Source organism: Sminthopsis crassicaudata, chromosome 2 (assembly GCF_048593235.1).
Source record: "Sminthopsis crassicaudata isolate SCR6 chromosome 2, ASM4859323v1, whole genome shotgun sequence".
NCBI lineage: Eukaryota > Metazoa > Chordata > Mammalia > Dasyuromorphia > Dasyuridae > Sminthopsis > Sminthopsis crassicaudata.
Genome location: NC_133618.1, coordinates 266,889,727 through 266,912,997, shown reverse-complemented (window position 1 = coordinate 266,912,997; position 23,271 = coordinate 266,889,727). Strand labels below are relative to the sequence as shown.

At 34.2% G+C, this 23,271-nt stretch overlaps 1 long non-coding RNA gene across 1 annotated transcript in view; it reads right to left on the bottom strand.

Moving 5' to 3' along the window:
• Nucleotides 1-716: 716 nt before the first annotated feature.
• The window catches only part of LOC141553458 (uncharacterized), a 43,395-nt gene continuing 20,840 nt past the window's right edge, over nucleotides 717-23,271 (bottom strand). Inside the window, exon 3 of the long non-coding RNA XR_012485458.1 lies at nucleotides 717-852. This is a non-coding gene — a long non-coding RNA (uncharacterized LOC141553458). The remainder of the gene's footprint in view (nucleotides 853-23,271) is intronic.

Below are 23,271 nucleotides of genomic sequence, written 5' to 3'. Positions count from 1 at the left end.
CATATTTTTGTTTAATCATACCTTTGAGTATACTTAACTCTTTAATGATTTTTAGACATTTTGGGGTTTTTCCTTCTCAAATTCTACATTTTGTTGGTTTACTCTGGAAGGAAAGGTATTTTAGCAGAAGATTCTTGAGCTTTAGGAATCAGTTGGCATTGATAACTGTCTTTTTTGGTCTTCTTAGCATTGTTATTTAAGTGTAGACAGGAATCAACTTGGTGGTCATAACTGGTGGCTGCCTTATTCACTTTTTCAATATGAGAGCTGCTTTCTAAAGAATGAATTAATTCCATAATTTTGACTTAAGTAAACAGCAGCCATCAGAGTTTTTTGAACTAAAAGATGCCATTTTCCTATAGCATAGGGGAGTGTCATTTCAGTCATTCCCATATATTTTATATATATACAATTACAATTTTAGGCTGGAAAATCTCAACCCTTAATGAATGCATATTTTAAAATTTCTTACCTGTTAAACAAATCTTCATCTAGAACATAAATAACAATATTCATTAGTGATCATAAAAGCATATGCAGCTGCTATATAATTGTGAACAATTTTTTTCTTTGATGCATTCCAGAAAATGGTTTTATATGTATATATATATATATATATATATATATATATAATTAAAATTTCTGTTTATTCCTAAAAGTAATTCTATTTTTGTCAAGTGCTAAAATGAGACCTTTCTGTCTTTGGCTTAAATTGATTCAAACTTCATGGCCTCCATATTTGTTTCACTTCAATCTGTTTATCTGGTGTTCTTTGTGTATCAGCATCCTGAAGCAATTTGTGACTGGGTCCTTTGCTTGCTTTCTTGAATCACCTCTGTGGTCAGAAGGAACCTAAAAGAGAAATAGACAATTGTGCTCCAGGGATAGGGAGAAAATAAAAACAACAATAAAACTTAACTATGTTATCTCATTTCGTGTTCCCCCTGAACTCTCTTTTATCTAGCCTCCACTTACTCCAACCCTAGGCCTGTGGTCTTGTTTAATATCAGCCAGTAATAAAGAGCCCTTCAGCTAAATACCACTATATTCCACTCTTAACTGCAGCTCTTGAAACAGTCATCGGGGAAAGGGGAGTCGGAACCCTTCAATGTCAAGACGTTTAGAGGCACTCTAGCATCAATCAACATGTACGTCCGCTAAGTGCCTGCTTTCATTTACATGAAATATTCATACAGCATTCCGTTTTGCTTTTCTCTCTCCTAATCATCACTTTTCGGAAGAAGCTACAATCATCTCAGTTAGGGGAGGGTGTTATGGGACGTGCTGTACCTTTCAAAGTCAGGCTTCCTGCAGATAGCTAGTTCTGTAATGAGGCAGCAGACTGTATGGACCACCAAAGGTCTTCCTCACATAAGCTAGCCTTGTTATCATGTACCATTCATCTTCAAGTATACAACTTAGTGCAAATGAAAGTAATTAATTAACCATAACAAACCTGTCAAAAAGCTATTTAGGATTTTGACAGAAAAAAAAAATAATTTAACATTTGCTTTAAGTGAAAAACAAAAATCCACTTGCTCAGAAAAATTCCAAAGCCCTTCTCTTTTTGCCAGCTCTCTTGTTACTACACCAACTTAATTACATGATAAGTAAAATTTAATTTAATTTTCAGTCCTTTTTTGACTTATATAACTATTTGACACTTGGATAGTTGGTTGTTTTTTCAGATCACTGTATACAAAAATACATATGTATAAAATATACAAACACATATTTATGTATATATGTTTATCTCTGGATAAGTAGCCTCAAAAAGTTTGGATCCTATACATTTCCCTACTTAGCTATTACGAGCGTGCTAGAGTATTTTTAAGGAAAAATATTGATTATTATGTGAATTGTATTATGTATTCAAATATAAGCAATATAGTATCCCACTTCGAGGGAAGCACAGAGGGCAGATATTTTTTTACAATCCTTAATATAAATTTTGTTCTTAGTGGATAAGGTAAGGGAAATTCTGTTATATCTGAATATTGCCAGATATTATGGCATATTATGCCATAGAAAAAAATCATATTTATCTCAAGGTAGTCTTTCTTTTTTTCTTTTTGTCTCTCTTCCTTCCTTCCTTCCTTCCTTCCTTCCTTCCTTCCTTCCTTCCTTCCTTCCTTCCTTCCTTCCTTCTTTCCTTCCTTCCTTCTTTTCTTTTTCTTTCTTTGTCTTTCCTTTTCTCTTTCTTTATCCTTCCTTCTTTTCTTCCTATCTATCTATGTCTATTAATTAATCCATTTATTTATTTATTAGAATTTTGTTTGGTCCCATTATGTAACTATTCTAGTGTTTGTCATGATTTATAATGAATTTTTGGCTTTTTTGGAGGTAATTTTTGAAAAGGTATTTTTTTTTTTTGGATGAGAAACCATCAAGGTAATCTTTAAAGCCTAAAGAAAATGAGAGGAAATAGGAAACATATTGGTTAAGAGAGCTATATTTTAACTGGCAATATTTTATATAAGAAGTCTCAGAATGAAAACACCAGAAATGCTAGTGGCCATGGAGCAGTTTATGATTCTTGTCTTCCTCTTCTCCCCAGTGTAGATCAAAATGATATGCTAGTTGACCACAGAAGAAGAGCCATGCATTATCTGTCTAATTCCTGTTTCTTGATTCAGATTTTTGCAGCATAAAAATGCCAAAATTGTAGGCAATTGAATATAAAAGGCAAAATGCTGAAAATCTAGAAAATTCCAAAATATCACTGACATCTTGGGTATATTTTTATTAAACTGATAAGTTTAAGCATATTTGTTTACTTTCAAGAGAGCCTCCTAAAATTGGAGTTGTCTTTTAGTTTCATTTCTTTTCTTTCATTTTTTTTTTCTTTTGGTTAGACTGTATTTCTCTCCAAATAACCAAAAACAACCTATGAATATATTTAGAGAAAGGTTATTGTGGGAAAAAAATTTAAATTTCAACTCTTTGTGATTCTACAGATTCAAGTATAGATAATCTAAAACGATTTGAAACAATTTGGGTCAATAATGTTCAGTTACCTTAAATAAAGAAACAATCATACTTAGACATACATAAAGAGCAATTGTATTTTTGTGGAATATGAAAGTATGGGGAAAACTTCAGCAAGATTTATGTTATTTTCCCCCCTTTTTTTCTTATGAACATTTTAGAGTCTCAGAGCCAGAATGAATATAAAAGTTTTAATTTATTTCACTTTTCACCCTAACAATATGCATTGCTTTTAAAAGACAAACAATTTAGAAAAAGTTCAGAGTTGGTTTCTAGGAGTTTCAAAGTTGCTTTGCTTTTTAAAATGCTATTTCGTGGTTATATTTCTCATGTAATGTGGAGGTGGTTCTTTACTTTTTCCTCCTTTAGCTATTTAAGTTTGTTAACTCTGGGGAGAAGTTTAATCTCTGTGTTTGTTTTAAATGTACTTTTCTAGGAACAATTGAGAAGTAATAGAAGTTAAATGTTAAAGCTGCAAATCAGGGTTGCCATAGGCTTGTCGAGTGAACACGATGGAGGATAATTTTGAAAATTTGAGCTGGAGAAGAAAGAAAAGCACCCATAAGGTTAAGGCCCAAACTATTAAACCTTCAAATACACATAATAAAGTAAGAAAAAAGAGCCTTTTGAGAATAAACAAGTTACAGAACATGTATATTAACTCACACCCCCACTCTCCCCAAGTCCACCCATGTTGAATAAATTAAAGCTATTAGAAGGGTGAAATTGCAGAGGTTGTTTTTTTTTTTCTTTTTCGTAAATCTGAGTCATAAGTGGCATAATCCATTACTTACCCCTTTGTGTGTGACTTTTAAAGGTGATTTACTTCTATTTCAGGGTCTGACATTTGCTATTGTGCCCCTATTTGAACCTTTCAAATGACTAACATTAAATCGGTCATTTTCCTCCCCTGCTCACCTCATGGTTCCCCTTCCTTTCCAAATCATGGTTTGGCTCAGGTTGCAAGCTCTGCTAAAACCTGTTAAAATTTGTAGGGCCTGACTCAGTTGCAGCCCATCATACCTGTGGGATATCTTTAATCCAGCAAGTTGTGGGAACTTATGTACATGGTTAGCTTTTGATCTCATGACAATGGTTTTGAACATAACTAGTGAGGCAGACATAAAAGAATTGATTCTCCCTTGTTCTGCTCTCCTAAAGTGCTCTCAAAGTAGTGAATACCATTAGCCTCTGAAGTTTCTGGTGGGTGTTTTCTGGGGGAGGACTAAGGGAGGGAAAGGAGAGTGTGAGATACAATTATTTCCACTGAGTTATTATATCAGACTGGATAGGCTTGGGTAACAGCAGAGGAAAACAATTAGCCTTTGTTGACACTTCAGATAAGACATTGTTCAATTGCTATTAATGATTCACCAACAAACATTTATTAAAGCCTACTAGTCTGGCATTTGGCTAGGTTCTGGGAATATAAAGAAAGACAAAAGTAATATGGTCCCTGCTCTTAAGAAGCTTAAATTCTTGAAAAGCTTAAACAGTGCAGACAACATATACTTTTGAAGATATATACAAAATCTATGGAAAATAAATACAAAAGAATTTTAACAAGGAAGGAATTGGCAGCTGGTAGGGGAGAAAATGTTGGTCCGTGATCTGAGTCCTGAAGGAAAGTAGGAATTCTTAGGAGATGGTGCTAAAGAAGGAATGTATGGTCTACTTAGATTAAAGACCATTCTTCCTTTCTGGCAACTCCCCACCCCATAGTTTCATATGCAAGTGAGAAAGCTACTTCTGTCAAAGTAGATCTTCACCAGATTAGTCTTAGAGAATTGCAGGGGGGGAAGGTGGGACTTCTACTCATGTCTTCCTAACTTTGATGTTTGCTTCTCTAGCTACCATCATACCCTTTCTAATTCATTCTTCCCTTGAAAAAACGAAATTATATTTTTGTTTTGTAAGTTGGACATCTGACTACAAGTTATGTCGGATTTTTTAAAAAGCTTCAATATCCCAGAATTTGCACATCCAATTTTGTGTTGTCCACTTTAAAGTAATCCCTTTTGGAAGCTTTGCCTTTATTCCAATAATATTTAGAACTGTGTGGAAATGTCTTTGCTGCCTATAAATGTTCTTTTAAATACCTTTAAGTGGTAAATATTTTTCCTTTGAGATCAGTCTGACACTTAGAAATAGCCCAAAGTTATTCAAATCCATATCTGATAAATAAAGTGGATATGATCAAGCTAGTTAATGAATTTTTAAAGAAATTTTTAAAAATTAAGTTCTCTTTTCAATATTTGTGATTTACATATTAGTTAGAAAATAAATACAGGCAATTTACAAAATCAGAGCCCCCAAAATGTTTTAGGTACTGGTAGCATCAGAAAGTTTATAACTTCTTAAGGAGGCTAAACTGAAGGCCAACACTCATTTAGATGTCTGAATTTTGAATTTTTATTTAAAAAGCCCAGTATCCTTATTTTTAGTCATATTTTACAGGTTTAGCTTGCACATATTTTGATCCAGGGAACCAAGCTCAGTCAACAGTTTCAAAGGGATAACACCTTTGTTAGCCATAACAGACAAATTTAAACCAGATCACATTTAACCTTCAGAACAGAAGCATAAACACAAGGAAAATTAATTAGTGTGGCATTCTGACTATTTATAGTGACCAGATTCCAAATGCTATTGCCATTATCTTTTAGGTGAGTTGTTACTATGTGATAAACATAGGTTTTCAAAGAGTAAACAATTGTTCACCTACAGTTCAGGATGCATTCTCTGACTTTCTGCCTTTCTGTCTCTGTATCTCTCTTTTTCTCTGTCTTCTCTATGTACTGTATATATATGTATATATACATGCAGACTAGGTAGTGGTAGGTTTCTACTACAAATATTACAAATATTATTTCATGATACATTTGTATGTTTAAAGGTACAGCATCAGCATCTTTAGCAGCATTTCATTTTGGGTCATGCTACTGATTTCATCAGTGTAAGGGAACTCCAAATAGGGAAACCCCCTCTGATGATGTTGAGCCAGAATGTATCTGTAACTTAGCTGACTAGGGCATTGAGTGCTTAAGTGGTTGACTCAGGATCACACAGCCAGTAAGTTCAGAGGGAAGATTTTAACCTGGGTATTTCTGACTCTGGGGCCTTCTCTCTATTAGAGTCACCACTTCTCTATTCACAGTATTTTAACTTAAAATGAAATTATCTAGTATTGTAATGAATGTTTTCTAATTTCCATATTATTTTTAAGGCATAAATAAATCATTTTGTGTCATCTTCTCCATTTAACCATCCAAAGGGAAAGAACCAGTGCTTAGCTTTAACTCTTATATTCATATTTCTGGCCTTATTTGCAAAGATCAAGCATAAATCCATCAAGCCACTTTGGAACTTTTAAACTTGCCTTTTTTTACATCTCTTGTTCTCATTATCCAGAAGTTATTCTGTCCCTTGTGTTAAATTACTTTATGCTGCAGCTTAAACGAACATGTCTTGCTTTCATCTAGCATTTCAAATAGGGCAAAGACTGCTGTACAATTTCCAAACACAACTGTGCTAACAGAGATGAATTACTAGAGTTTATATAATTTATATTAGGAATTCATAGACCTAGCAAAAGGGATTAGTACATTTTATTTCAGGGCAGGAGATGATCCTGTCATTAATGGTCGATACTTTCATCATCTTTTAAACCTGAGGAATTTCCTGGGTGACAAGACTGTAAGGACATATCAGAGATTCACAGCTGTGAGCTTTATCTGGCCATGTACTGCTTTACTCACAGTATGTGGACTACATTCCATCAAAACTGGATTAGACTGCCAATCATGCCCTCCGATGTATATTGTATTATGATTTTTTGAAAATGTCACTGAGATCAGAGTAATTTCTTGGCTAATTGCATCTTGTCTCTTCTTAATACCGTGCATTTAATGGTTTCATTACCTTACATGACAATCACAGCTCCTGGTCCAGTATTAAGGGCAGTCTCTCTCTCTCTCTCTCTCTCTCTCTCTCTCTCTCTCTCTCTCTCTCTCTCTCTCTCTCTCTCTCTCTCTCTCTCTCTCTCTCTCCACCAGTATAAAATTTAAGGCATTGCTTTAATAAGAAAGCAAAAAAAAATTAAGTCACTTTTGTGATTTGTGAAATAAGATTTGTTTGTTGGTTCCATGAGGCTCCCTGTGGTCTAAGATATACATAATAACTGAGATTGTTTTTGTAATCCCCAAAGCAGACCCTATGCCTAATACAGTATTTTCACTTTCTGTTATGGAAATAGATTAAAGAAGATATTAACCTTTAAGAAACTGTCACTTATTACTCACACTGCTTCCAGGTTCCCTGAGTCTTTCTCTAGAGTCTCAACACAAAAATATTTGGGTCTCAATATTACTAATTTATCCAGGAGAGATTCATTTTGGTGAACAGGTTTCGTTAAGCAATTCTTTGTCATCTATATGCAATTCTAGTGCTGTTGCCTGACATGAGTAAGAAGAGATAAAAATCCCTATAATAATAGATTTGTTTGATAATATATTTATTAAAGTCCTTCCTAAAGCAAATACAATGCAAAGCTATAATTATAAAACTCTTAGAAAAGAAAATACTGTTTTTTCATTTAATAATAATAATGTTAATAACAATATATTAGATGAGAAGAATGAGGTGATGATGATGATGATGCTTATTCTTGGAAAGAAAAAATGATTGATTTTCTATTAAAATTTTTAAAAAAATCTTAAAGTAACAGCAATATTGTGTAGGCTGACTGCACTATTTAGAGTTCTGTGATGATATCCTAGGTGTAATGGGGAAGCTTACCTCTCTGACAAACAAAGGTTTGAATAATAGTCTATGATGACATCCAAATCGCTCCCGATTGGTTTCTCTGAAATTATTAAATTAAAATATATATAATGGATGAATGAAAAAATTATTAAGTCCTTACTATATGCCAGGTTCTGTTAAATAGAAAGGAGGCAAAAGGAGAAAAGGCCCCACAATCCTAAAATATTTATAGCATCACCCTTTTTGTGATAGTAGAAATAAAATAAAACAAAACTGGAAATAAACGTGGGCCTCTTTGATGGGGGGGAATGATTGAATAAATTTTGGATTCCTCAGTGAAATGGAATATTTTTGCACTATTCAACATGATGACTATGAAGAATTCAAAGAAATGTGGATCGACATGAGACAGAGTACAGTGAAGAAAGTAGAATTAAAAGAGCATATTCTGAACCACAAAATACAATGAAAAGATGGCTGGCTCAGATGCAGTGATCAGTCTTGGTTCTGGGAGAACAAGTGATGAAATACATTTCTCTAAGTAAAGGGATGGGGACTCATGAAAGTGGGATGTTGTATATTGTGTCATACATAGCTCCTTTGTCAGATGGTTTTGCCCAACTGTTTTATTTTGTTTCAAGGAAGGGTTCTTAGGGGGTTATATTGGGGGGAAACCCTCAAAAGACTTCAATAAACCTCTAGAAATAAATTAAAGACAGAACCAGCTATATAGGTTTCAGTGAGAGGGGATGTTGTCAAGGGCTATTTCTGACAGCTCTCCCTTTCCAAAGTGGGAGGGAGGAGAGGAAGGGAGAAGCAATCCTTCTAGTATTCTTTGGTTTGCTTCTTTCACTGAAAATGCTAATTGTCAGCTATAGGATGGGAAGCATCGTAAGAAGATGGGCATATTCTGCTTGGCATTCTTGGTAGGGGGCTGCTGCTGAAAGATGCACTTGTGTCTAGATCTGACAGCAGCTGTGGTATCCAATTCAGATTCGAGGTGGCAGGGAGAAAGAGTGTGAATGCTAACCAACCCAAGGTGTTTGTAAATACCCTGCTTTGCTAACCATTCAGAGATGGTTTGCATAGCTTGTTGCATTTTCTTCTGTAAATGCAAGATGACAGTTTTTTAAAAGTGCAACCGGTGATGAGTTTTTCTTGTAAATGTTTTCTAAAACAGCCCACCACATTCCATTGGTATTCACATAAAACAGAGGAAGAAAGATGATTAAAAAGCAGTTTCTGACTACTTTATATTTCATGGGAGACAAATTGTGATTTCATCTCATATACATTCAGCCATTGGGTTCAAGGATCCCTTACCTCCAATTTCAGGTAAAAATTTCATTAGAAAGCTTTTTAATTCAAGCCTTTCATTCTTACCTTACCTATCTTTAAATAACTGATCTGATTGGATCACTAAAAGTTTAGTTAGGATAAAGAACCCAAATTTCAAAATGATAACAACAAAGTTCTCTACAGATAAGTCATTGTTTGTACTTTAAAATTATTTTGTATATATTTCTCTGTCTCCCAGCAGAATTTATGAAAGCCGAGCTTGTGTTATTTTATCCCTGTTACCCCACACAATACCTGGCACACAATAACTATTCTGCAATTTATGTATGGTTTTCTCTTAGGATTCAATTTCCTGACACACTGAGAGGTCCAATGACTTATCCAGAGTCACAGAGGCAATGTGTGTCCAAAGCAAAACTTTATAGAATGGGAGATGTTGCTGAAGAACTAAGATCAGTCATTGGTGGTCTGAACTGAGGAAATACAAAGGAAAATCTTTAGTTCTTATGTTTTTCTCATGTGCTCCTTTATAATGATTGAATTTGTCTTTCTCATACTACATTTTCATTTATCATTTAAAGCAGAGGTTAATAATGAGGGATCTCTGATTTAGTTTTTTTTGATAACCATATTTTAATATAATTGGTTTCCTTTGCAATTGTATATATATATATACATATAATACATATATACATGTATATGTATAAACGTGTATATATGTATATATCTATACATATATATGTTTTTAATGCTTAGGATTACTTACAATAAGGATTTGTTCAAATTTAACTTGGAGGTTCCCTTGGCCCCTACCACATGTTTAAATGTAGCCTTATTTAATTGGCTGTGGGGATGAGAATAGGTCATATTTTTAAACTGGTCCGACTGAAATGGTAGCCCTCTTTTTGGCTCACTGAATCATTCCTGTTCCTTCTAAAGGGTGAAGACCACAATTCATTCACAGTGCAGGTACCATGAGCTAAAGGGTGAAAAGGGAAAAACTTCCTTCCCCTGCTTTTCATCTCTTTAATCCAGGCTCTGAAAAATGGGCCTAGGGAGAGGGGAGATGGGAATAGTGGTGAGGAGAAGGTATTTGGAATTGATCTATTTCCCTTTCCTTAGTTTCATATGCTGACTAGTAGCTTGAGTCAGAAATAGAGTTAATTTTTCAGAATGGCCAGTTTAAGAAATGTAACCTGTTCCTACCTACCTGCAGAAATAAATCAAAGAGGGCTGTAACTATTAACATGATATGGGATTTATGGTATGGGATTTAGGCATGGCCACGCAAATCTCTATTATGCATATAAACAAAATAATTTTTATAAGGCACAGAAACGTTCTCTCACACACATTATACATACATACATATGTATATATATATAATTTATACATTAATATTTGTATAGATAGATATAAATAATTAACTATATTAGAAGGGGGAAAGATAATGGCCTAAATGAGAGGTTCTTAGTGTTTTTGTGTATCATAAAGTTCTTTGGTAGTGCAATGAAGTCTATGGACTCTTTCTCAAATAATATTTTAAAAGTCACATACACATATATGTACATATGTGTATATATTTATGTATGCATACATATAATAAGTATATATTTGCATATATAAGCAACTTGTATGTATTGTTTATATAAGCATATTTTGTGTTTATATGTATGTAATAACACACACATACAACAAAAATTATTTTGAAAAAGGATCCATAGGCTTCATTAGATTGTCAGAAGGGTTCACGACACAAAAAAGGTTAAGAACCCCTAGTTTAGGTCATTACCTTTCTCCCAGGAAATTTCTGAATTAATTAATTGCTTTTACTACAGTTGATCTTAACTCCATTGTACCCAAGGACCTGACTCCTTACCGTCGCCTTGCTACCCAAGTTTATATACCAAATACCAAGCCCTTCTCTGGCCTGTATAGTCCTTTTGAGAAGTGATAGATGGTGTGGCAAACCTCAACTGTTTTTCAAACTGTCTCCTGAATGGATAAATGTGTCAGAATTAAAAGACAGTTTATGCTTCAACACCAGTGGGGGAAAAATGAAGCAAAGGTATGGTGCCACCTGCCTCATAATGAACAAACAGACAGATCGATGTTCGTGTCCCTTAGGTAAGAAAGGAGTTTTACTCAGAATGTGGAAGGGAATAGCTTTGTAAGGCAGAATTAGGATAAGAATTGCCTTTTAATTTCCTATTACTATATCTAGTAAATAATTTCAAATGCAAAGTCATCAGAAAGAGTCCCATATGCTAGAATTATATTAGGAAGGTGAGAAGTAATATTTATTAATGATATTTCAGGTAAATAAAACTAATTTTAGGAGAGGTCTTTTAAGGTATGAATTAAAAATATGAATCTCCCAAAGATAAAAAAAAATGAACACAGTACTCGTAGTGGTAGTAGTAGTAGTAGTGGTAGTAGTGGTAGTAGAAATAGCAGTAGGTGACAGGGCAGCATGGTACAAAGAGGGATAAGGTTTAGAATTAGAAAGATCTCATTTCAAGTTCTCCTTTAGTCCCCAAGACATTTTATAGCACTATAATGCTGTTTCACAAATGACTTTGACCTGAAGCAGTAGAAGGAGTTTTTACACTTGGAGTTACATACATTAATAAAATAACAGGTCTAGTCTCTTAACACATGCACAAAAATTTTCTACAGTATTAATATAGTTGAGTGAATGGAGTGAACCAGCTTGAGAAGTATAGCAGTTCTCAAACTTTTTGGTCTCTGGACTCCTTTATACTCTTAAAATTGAAGAAGACTCTGCCCCCAAAATCTTTGTTCAAGGATTATATTGATCAATATCTGTTGTATTAGAATTTAAAACTGTTAAAATTAGAATGTATTTATTTATTAATTGATTCAAAACTGCTACTAAACATATTTTGTACTAATATGAATAACATTTTATGAAAAATAACTTATCTACAAAGATTTAGTAAGAAGTGTTTACCTATTTTTGCCAATCTCTTTGATGTTTAGCTTAATAAAAAACATCTGGCTTGTCATACCTGCTGTTGTATTTGTTCTGTTGCCATATTGTTTTGGTTGAAGAATATGGAGAAAATCTGGACTCACAAAAACATATAATTGGAAATGTTTTAATAGGCAAATAACATCATGGTATTATTATTAACAGTGTTTGACCTTTTGGTCCCCCTCCTCCAAAGGGTCTCAGAGATCCCAAAGTATCTGTGGACCACACTTTGAGAACTGCTGGGGTAGTATGGATGGAAGACCAGGATCAGAGTTGGGAATATATAGTTGAAGTCCTGCCTGTCTCCCATTGATTATGTGTCCCTAAATACCAATTAATCTTTCACATAGACTCTTTGTGCCTGATCTGTGGTTGAATGTTCCTGACTTATATTGGTGTGATTAGCTATAATCCGATATGCTGAATCTTGAATTTAACATAGGAATATCATTTTGGTCCTCTTTGAGAATGAAGACAGCCTTTCAGTTCTCCATGTTGCCATTGAGAGAGTGAGGTTACTCCTTTAAGCATTCTATTTCAAAGAAATTACAAATCTTTCTCCTCCTCTTGCCTCTCTGCTCAATCCCTCACCAAAACAACAAATAAAGAAATAGAAATAACCCTGGAAACAGCAATGGTAAGGATAGAAAAAAATGGATCAGTGATTTCATTGTTTGAAGGATATCTCAGAATAAGAAATTTCCTCCATGAATACAGTGCAAGGATTTTTCTGCAGCTATAGATTGAGAATTTTCTAAGACATTGAGGAGTTGAGTGTCATATCAAGCACTCCAGCCACAGTATGTGCCAGAGGGAACCTGGATCTTCCTTATCCTGAGTTCAGTTCTCTCTCCATTAAGCTGGGGCAGCTTTTCAGTAGCAGCAATACTTGTCCAACAAAAGTCAACAAGTCTTGGAATTTATTTGGCATTCTCTATTTTAAAATATTGTTCCATATTTCAGTTTCCTTTGGAATTTATAATGATCCTGCTAGTTAGCTAATATCAGTGACATTACTGGTAAATGTTTAACAACTGGCTATATAGAAAAAAAAAGGATGTACAACACACTTGTAAGTTTAATCTTAATTATTACCATTTTTGCTATCATTTTCTTAATTCTTTGTTGTTGTTAAGTTGTTTCCAACTCTTCATGATGCATTTGAGTTTTTCTTGACAAAGATATTAGAATGATTTGCCATTTCTTTCTTTAGCTCATTTTACAGGCAAAGAAACTGAGGCAAATAGAGTTAAGTGACTTGTCCAGAGTCACATAGCTATTAAGTGGCTGAGGCCAGATTTGAACTCAGGAAGAAGAGTTTTCCTGTGCTACCAAGTTGCATATGCATGCACATGTACAAATATGCATATGCATATGCATATTTACTGAGGCAAATAAGTCTGCTTGTGGGCCTAAGCAATATGACTATATGCAAATAATCTAACATTAAAAGTAAACACAAAACAGCATGATAATCGTGGATATATATAAGAATTGCACATGTTTAACATATATTGGATTACTTGCTGTCTAGGGAAGAGGGTGAGGGGAAGGCAAGAAGAAAAAAATTGGTATACAGGGTTTTGCAAGAGTAAATGTTGAATACTATTTTGCAAATATTTTTAAAATAAAAAGCTAATTAAAAAAGTAAACACAAACTAAAAAAATGTAAAGTAAGCAATATACTGTTGCATTTCTAGAGAATGTATCATTGAGACTTATTGACAGTACCCCAAACTAATTTAGGAAGGCTTTAGGCTAGTGGTCACTAAGTAGCAGCTGAAGAATTAGCTAATACTATTTTCTTCACAGTACATACTTCTCTCTCATGTATTTCTTTTGCTTTCATTCCCTTTTCTATTCCTCTACTATCCAGCTCTTTTTATTAACTCTTTCTTCCTTTTGTTCTCTTCCATCTATTAGGAAACTTAAGCTAACCAGTGGCTCTGTGGAAATTACTGAACTATCCCTGCAAAGGAAAAGTTGTTGGTTCCATACCTAAGGCAAGACCCTAGAAGCCTGAGAAAAATGGTGATAAGAATACTACCAGGCTAAGTTCATAACTGTCCAAGATGCAGTGGTTAAGAATGCTACCAGTAAGAGTGACTCACCCAACAAAGGTAGAAATGGTCATAACAAATGAGCAAGGTATATATCCTGAGTTAGTTCTGGATAAACAATTAACCAGTTGGACATAATGTTGCTTGTTAGTAGTAAATAATAAAATATTTGGTGGAGGAAAACTAGACATGGGAAAGATTTCAAAATTACCTTTTGACTTTAAAGGAAGTATGCTGAGCAAGAGTTCTTAAACTGCAATCTGAGGATTTGGACTTTAAAAATATTTTGATGACTATTCAATATAATTAATTTCCTTTTTAATCTGATGCATAGTATTTCATTCATTTAACAGCATTATTCTGAGTTGGGTTCCATAAGCATCATCAGATTTCCAAAGACATCTACAACAAAAAAAAGTTAAGGATGTTTGATGTAGAGGTTTTGAAATTCTGTCTTTCTTTGAGATAGCTATATTTGTTATAAGCATTTCACCCCAAATGGACTTCACCTTAGTCTGGTTAAATATAGCTCCCAAGGAAGACAGAGGTGTGTTGAAAATACTTATACACTTTATTAGGATATGATTTTGTGTTTTTGGCCTCTCTACTTGATATGTACAGATTTGGAATAGAAGGAGTTAGATTTATTATTCCTTGGAACCTGCTAAGTGATTTCTGCAGGGGAATCCCTAACATTATACGTGATTAACATACTGCAGCTTGTCTCATTATTGCCACATAGAATAAAATACTACACTAGCCATGCCATAATCAGGTGTAATTTGGGGAGAGTAAAGACTTTTAAAGAAATGTGGGTAGATGAACTTCCTTCTTCTAAAGAGAATCCACTTTTATCTTGATTAGAAAAATGGAGCTACTTCTCAATAATGAGGTGATTCAAGGCAATTCCAACAGACTTGTGATGGAAAGTGCCATCCTCATCTAGAGAGAGAATTATGGAGACTGAATGTGGATCAAAGCATAGTATTTTCATTTTTCTGTAGTTGTTTGTTTGCTTGTTTTTTTCATGTTTTTCCTTTTAACCTGATTTTTCTTGTGCAGGATGAATATGGAAATATGTTTAGAAGAATTGCACATGGTTAATCCATATTGGATTGCTTGCTGTCTTGAGAAAGGTGGAGGGGAAAGAAGGGGAGAAAAAATTGGAACACAAGGTTTTGCAAGGATGAATTTTGGAAATTATCTTTGCATGTATTTGGAAAAATAAAATACTATTAATTATAAAAAATGGAACTGTAATTGGAGCCAATTTGGATACTATATTGTAGAAAAGAGATGATGAGGAAAATGATGAAAACATTGAAAAATGTTGAGGAAAATTATCCAAATATTGAAAGCCATTTTATCCATGTGTATCTATTGAAGGAATTGGAAAAGTTTATCCTAGAGAAGATTGGGAGTAGGGTGGGGATGGTTATGACATGATAACTGTCTTCAAGTATTAGAAAGATTTTCAAATAGAGATATTAGATTTTTTTTGACTCTTCAGAAAGTAGTGCTATGACCAATGGGCAAATGTTAAGAAAAGGTAAATTATCAGGAAAACTATTAATAGAGCTAACTGAAAGTGAACTTCCTCAGGAAGTAGTAGGTCCTCAAATGAAAGTTGGATGTCTATGTATCAGGTACATTGTGGTGGGCTTTCTTTTTTAGCTATGGATTGGATTGGATGGCTGTTAAGATTCCTTCTAAGTCTGTAATTATGAAGCAGCTAGATTATGCTAGAAACCTAGAGACAAGAACACCTGAGTTCAAATGCAACTACAGATACTTACTAATTCTGTGACTCTGAATAAAACACTTAGTCTATGTATGTCTCAGTTTCCTTAGCAAAGTGCATGGCACATAATAGACACTCAATAAATGTTGATTGATTAATAATGTAGAAGTAATAATGGAATTTATCTACCTTAAAGGGTTGTTATGGGGATAAAATGAGATAATAATTATAAAACTTAATTGAAAACTTAAAGAGCTGTATAAATGCTAGCTATTATTAGTTATGTAGGCTGATCTAATCCTGAGATAAGAAGCTTGGCTATATGTCTTTATGAATTCTTTTGGTTCTGAGGAAATCAGCAATAAATAGCATCAACAAACCATTTCTCAATTTCCAAAATGTTTTTCTTACTACAGCTATGTAGTGCAAAGAGTATTAACCTCATTTTACAGATGAGGGAATTTTGACTTAGAAAGATAAGGACCATATTTTTTTGAAGGACATTGACAGTATGGATAACTGCTATCTTCCTGAAACCCCCCCATGCTTCCCAAAAGATGTTGTAAGATGGTAGGAAATTATGCCATCTGGAAATTGATTGAAACAACTAAAAATATTTAGCTTAAAGAAGACCTGAAGTACTGCCCCATGGAAGGAAACATTTTTAGTAAATACATCTAAAAGTGGGATGGAATACTTCCTGAGATATTCATTTCTTTTTTCTCATTGGAAGTCTCTGAGTAGAGGTGGGATATCCATTCCTTGGGGTCTTTGAGGAGAAGATTAAAATTCAAATACAATGTTGACTAGATATCCTCTGAGGTTCTCCTAATTCTGTGATTTTGTAATCATCCTCCTCTGCAGATGTGATCTTTTGTTCTTTCATTCAAAACTAATCAATTTTTTTTACAACAGTTCAAACTCCCCTTGTATGTAAGGTCCCTACCTCATTCTTATTTTCCAGTATGTTCCTACATACATTATTCTCTGCATGCTATACACTGCCCAAACAGGACAAATTATCATTGCCGATACCCTTTCTATGCTGTGCTGCTGCTATATCCTTGCTTTTACACTTCCCTGTACTTGGAAGACCCTTTCCTAACTTCCATTCATTACCTCTGCTGTTTGAATCTTACATATTATTTAAAGCCCTCTTATATGCTTATCAGAAATCATTTTGTATTATAATTCTTGGTATAATATTCCGTACTAGATGGTACGCTCATGAGGGTCTAGAATAATCAGTGGTCCTCAAACTTTTTAAATAGGGGACCAGTTCACTGTCCCTCAGACTGTTGGCAGGACAAACTATAGTAAAAACAAAAACTCACACTCTGTATCACCCCTCAGCCCATTTGCCATAGCCCAGGAAGGCTGCATAAACATCCTCAGCAGGCCACATGTGGCCCGCAGGAGTAATTTGAAAACCCCTGGTAGAAAATGGTCTATTTATTCCTTATATCTTTGTTTACTGTAGGTGATTCGTGCATTGTTACTGACAAACAACAATCAAAAGAAATCTGTTCATCAAAATGTTTTTTAAGAATGTCCCTTGTTTGGCCTACTGACATTTATTAATAGAAACAAATTCAAGAAAAGAGTCAAGGGATTTGAATGCATTTGTTCAGTGAAATGAATTGGACTCCAAAATACTTTGGGGAATAGAAACTTTTTTGGTCATTTCTGAAAGTAGAAATATTTAAATATTGAGTAAAATACTTAAATATATTAGCAATGGTAATATAGTTAGGCAAACATAAACAACCCAAAAACGCACTTTAAAGATATGAAATTACCAAAGAAATATGTGTGGTTTTTATTATCTGTGAAGAGGAAAAAAGACAGTGAAAAAAATCTGTAATGAATTAATGTATTTTAAACGGTAGCAAATTTCAGGAGCATTTTCATGGAAATTGTTATGTTGCTTAGAAGCATCCATTATGTTTTTTTCCTAAATAAATGAACATTACAGATTCATTTATGATGGCTATTGCACAGATGGTATTAATATCATTGCATCCTTAAGCACTTTCTATCAGAATCTTAATATTTTCCACCAGGATCAATTGTTTTAAACCTAACATATGTTTTAAAAACATATCACTTACCATGTAAATTTCTGTCATTTGTATCTTTAGTCCTTGGGAGCTTCAGTGTTTGAACACATCGTACACACGGTTGCACTGTTTGGATACCATATATAGTGTCACAGTGAGAGAAAAATCTGTCTTCTTAACAGCCTATGTGTTTATTATGTGTGTGTGTAGGGAGGTGGTAACAAGGGCAGATGGTCTCAATTTCGGTCACTTTCTTTTTTTAGGTTTTTCTCTTCAACATAAATCATTGACACTTTTTATTCAAACACCTGTAGTACTTAATTAAAGCAAACAGAAAAATGGAATGGACAATTTGCTTTAGTGAAGCAGCGTTGACTGAAGAACTCAGTCATGGAAAGATGGCTGTTCTAAGCTGGTTGAGGAACAAAAAGAAAGGTCAGAGGGATCAGTCCTCTTCAAGGGATAAATGGCATAATTTAATAGAAATTGTGATTTAATCTTGTAACTTATTTTCATCTTTTTGGAAAATCTACACAGAGTTGGAAGGATGGGTCAAGGAAAGGAAAAAGTGGCTCCTGGTCTTCATCTAAAGATAAGATATCAGTCATGTATGTGAAATAAGGCAAAATACATTTTTATATTAACCATGTTGCAAAAAAAGAATGATAACAAAAGTGAGAAAACTATACTTCCATTTATACTCAGAGATCACCAATTCTTTCACTTGAGGTAAATAGCATTTTTCATCATGAGTGAACAATTATGTAAAAGGTAGGTTGTAGAGAGATTCTTGTTTAGGTATAACTGTTGAGGTCTCTTCTAACTCTTACAATTGTGTGATTTTTAGATTTTTTTTTAAAGAAAAACTGTTATTAATGTAACCTTTTGTCTCCTTATAATCATTTATACTAAAGTGTTAAGACTAATATTTTCTTGTTACACTACTGTGTCTCCTTTCTTCCTCCCCGATCCTGGGACATTATAATTTTAACCTGGGAGTTTTGGAGACTGGAGGTATTCAAATAAAAACTGGATGACTGTCTATTTGGTATATTTTAGAGGGATTAATTTTTTTCCACAAATGATATTGAATGTGTGCCTTATGAGGTCCCTTCTGATATTTTATACTTAATTTTTGTAGCACTATAGAGTTGAAAACAATTTTACATAACTTCCTATCTTTTATCCCAAACCTTACCCACTACTCTGTCTTCCTAAGGGATATGTCACAAGGTCTAAAATTCCTTCCATTATGTATTTCTCTGTCAAGGCACTGAAATGAAAGCTCTTGTTAACATATAAATAATTGGTCTGGTATAGATAACACATCAATCATTCATACTTTATAATACCTTAGCATGGACCAGGTTAGAATAGGAAGGTGGTACAGTGGATAGAGAACTCGGCCTGGAATCAGGAAGACTCATCTTCATGAGTTCAAATCAGTTTTAAACAGTATTTCTGTGGCTCTGGGCAAGTGACTTAACTATTTGCCTCAGTTTACTCATCTGTAAAATGAGTTGGAGAAGGATATGGAAAACCCCAAATGGAGCCACAAACAGTTAGAGATGACTCAAATAACTGAACAGCAATTACAGTTGGACTAGTTTATCAATTTATCAAACTGAACAAAACTTGAAGGGGTAGAACACAGGACAGCTAAGTTTTGATCAGGACGAAAAGCTGGGAAAATGATTGAAAAAGTATCTGGACAATGAGGGCAGACCATGGAGGAATTCCCTTGACCATTAAAGGGAATAACATATGGGCAACTGCTTCTAAGAGGGAGGAAGGGAGGTACTTAAAGTGAGAAGAGACACTGAGGATAAACAAGTTGGGGTAGGGCCAATCCTAATTCTACAGAATTTTTAAGTGTAATCACAGTGATATTCTCTTGACAACATTCTATTCTATAACTTTTTCCATGGGACTTGAGAGGAAGCTCAGAGTAGTGGATAGGAGACTATGATTGGAGTAAGAGAAACCTCTTAGTCACTTATGAGCAGTGTGACTCTGAGCAAGTCATTTAACCTCTCTATGCCTCGTTTCCTTGTCTGTAAAATGAGGGACTTGAACTTGATGGCCTCTAATATTTCTTCCAGTTCTAAATATAAGTTCCCATTAACTTTCAGCTATAAGTGAGTATACTCACGTATGCATGTATATAAACATGTGTACACATATATACATATATTATATATATATGTATATATATATATATATATATATATATATATATATATATATATATACCCACAGAGACATTCTTATATACACACATATAAAAGGAAGAATGGCATAGTAGATTAGACATCTAGCCTTAGAACCAAGAAGACCCAGATTCAAGTCTTACTTACTTACTTATAACTGAAGGGCTAAATTACTGAACTCCTAAGTGCCCTAGGCATCTTTCTAAGCCTATTAAATTGCAGGGAAGGTGTCAATTTGGATTGATAGAGGGAGTTTTATTCCAGGTTAAGAGTCCCTGTTAGAAAAAGACATGTCCCACTGCCTATTGTAATAGTTCTCTACATGTATGTTTTCCCCTAATCAGATTAGAAGCTCCTATAGGGAACTAGCATCCTTGATACATTACTGTATTTCTCATAGTACTTTCCTCAGAGAAGACATTAAACAAATGTGTGATGCAAAGCTGGCGCTTTAGTGAATACATCTCCCTCCTACAGTTTAGCAATAGTCATAGTGAATGAATCCAGAATATCTGCCATTGTAGAAATAGAAAGTGAAGGCTATATATACAGTTTGGGCAGCCACATAGTGGTCTTTGGGAATAACAGGCAAGAGAGCTGAGATTGGTGGTTTGACATCAACGAAACTTAACCCTAATGACAGTAACAAGAATTTTTAAAGCAGAAGTTCCTATTGCTTGCATATCAACAATATCTGTTGCTTCTTGGAGCCATGGTTTTACTTAAAACATAGAATATTTTCCTTTTATTGATATGAATCCTATCCCCTTTGCAACATGCTGATCATTATCTAGTGGTCAGCCATTTGGTACTGAGTTAACAACTGATTCTTTGCTATTTCTTAGCATTTTTGTGGTAGAAGTCTTCCTCTACTAGCAGGAAAAATGTAGAAAGAGTTATTGAATTGGATTTTTTTTTTTTGGAAGTTTGTTAAAGGCTCCATAGTAGACTCAGAATTAAAAACCAATTCCCAATTTTTAGCCTGTAGTATGATCCAGAATTTCCCTTTGTTTGTTTGTTTATAATAATCTTAGATAATTCTCTGGTGAGATTACTAAACTGAATCAAACAATTAATCAATAATTAATCACTAAGTACCAGTCATTGTGCTAAAAGCTGGAGAAATAAAAAAGTGAAAAAGTCTTTGTCTTCAGGAAGCTTCCATTCTAATGAAAAATACTTCTTTCTCTAGGGAATAATGGAGCTAGATCTCCTGAGAGGTTATCTTGCTCATTTTACTTCATGAAGGTCCATATCTAACTTCAGCAAAAGGAAAGACTTTCGGTTCTTCTTTTAGTGATCTCTAGGGAGATTCAACAGCATCCAATGATGGTTTCGTTCCAGTGGTGTATCATCCTTTAAAGTCATTATTTAAATAATTTCCCTTTGTCCTTTCCCGGCTTGCTTTCTTTTCATTTTTATTTTTACCTGGGCATATGTCTCTAGGTGAAAATGATTAATTCTCCCCATCCTGCTCCTATTTTGCTTCTTGCCCCTGTCTATTTTCTTTTTGTCATCTGCCCTGTCGGCTATTCTCCACTTGGCTCCCCTTCATATGCATATTCCCTTTCCAGTTAGATATCTCCAGCTTCTTAAAACAAAACAAAAATAAAACAAAATATTTTTAGTATCTTTGCTTAGCACATACATTGTGAGTACTATTTCCACTTAAATCGTCTTTTATTTCCCTGGGTAAGGACCCTAAATCGCATATACTTTCTAGCCCAGAATCTGTCCACAATCTATAACGTGCTCTTTTTCTCCCCATGAACTTCGCAGTTCTGCACTGTCCTTATGAATTTACTATATGGAAAACTCTGTGTCCAGTGATGGTCTAGAATTAGTCTCACACCAATTATATTATTAGGTAAATTCTACCCATTGGATTTATATTGTCTGACAGAAACATATAGTTTAAAAAAAAGGAATTTAATCACCATACCTTTAAAGCTAATTAGAGCTCATTAAAGAGTTCATAGAGGGGTGGTATGTTTTAAAAAATCATTAATTCTCTCCCTGCAGGTATCTTGCAAAATGTAGTTTCATCGGGTATATGGCATTTACAAATTCTGATTGGCATTTCCTTCTTTGTTGAAAAGAGAGCCTGGCTCAGTTTGCAGAAAATATGACAATGGGCTGTGCAAATGTACATCTGAAATACAGCTCTGTGGGGGTTAAACATTCAAGCTTATATGAGACAGCATCAGTTTCAGGTCAAAGTGCTGTTCTTAAATGATCAGCATAGAACAGGAAAAAGGCATTGAAGTGACCTTGCTGAGGGTCTAAAACTGTGCTGAAGCCTTTTCTGCATGATTAAGTGAGCAGAATCTTAGATTAGCTAAAAGCAGTGCAGAAACATAATGAGTTCACTTATTTTGGAGCATTTAATAACAGTTATAGACAGTTATGTGATCAGGCGGAGTTATGACTTATTCATTCTTTCATTGCTATTAAAATTACTGCATTTGAGGTTTTTAAAGTCATTGAAATAAAAAAAGTCTGATTTATGTTAGGAGAATTTAGCTTGGCCTTTGGTCTCTCAGTTTTTAAATGATATAATTAGACTTTTTAAAGACCATTCTAAAAGCATTATTAGCATTTTGTATAGCTGAAAGTAAATGCATGTTTTGTGGATAGTTTAATTTTAAAAAGGAATAATAATACTTGATTCAGGCAGTGATATTCATAGATTATTAAGGAAAGATTTTTGTATGAAATTTTCAAAAGGCAATTGTATAATTTTAGTAATAGACTATATAGAATGTGTGTGGATTCTGTTGTGTATACACACCCACCCCCATACCCACCCCCACACCCCACACATTCTCACATACACCCTCATTTTGTTTCTGAATGGACTTACAAAGACAAGGAAAGAATGTCACACAGCTATCCCCTCTACCCATTTGGAAAAGAAGAGATGGGAAGAACAAGAATCAGAGGAGATGTTAACTCATGACCTTTAACATATTTCCTCTGAAATTATAGAGTCATTTATCAGCCGGGGGTAGAAAAGATGGAGGGACTTAAAAAGCTCACTTTAGTCATAGCAAAGAGATTTGCAGGTGGTTTGAATTACCCGTAAACAAAAATTATTAATGAATCATTTGGGAATATGGAAATGTCACTGATCCATCTATGTTTTCATATG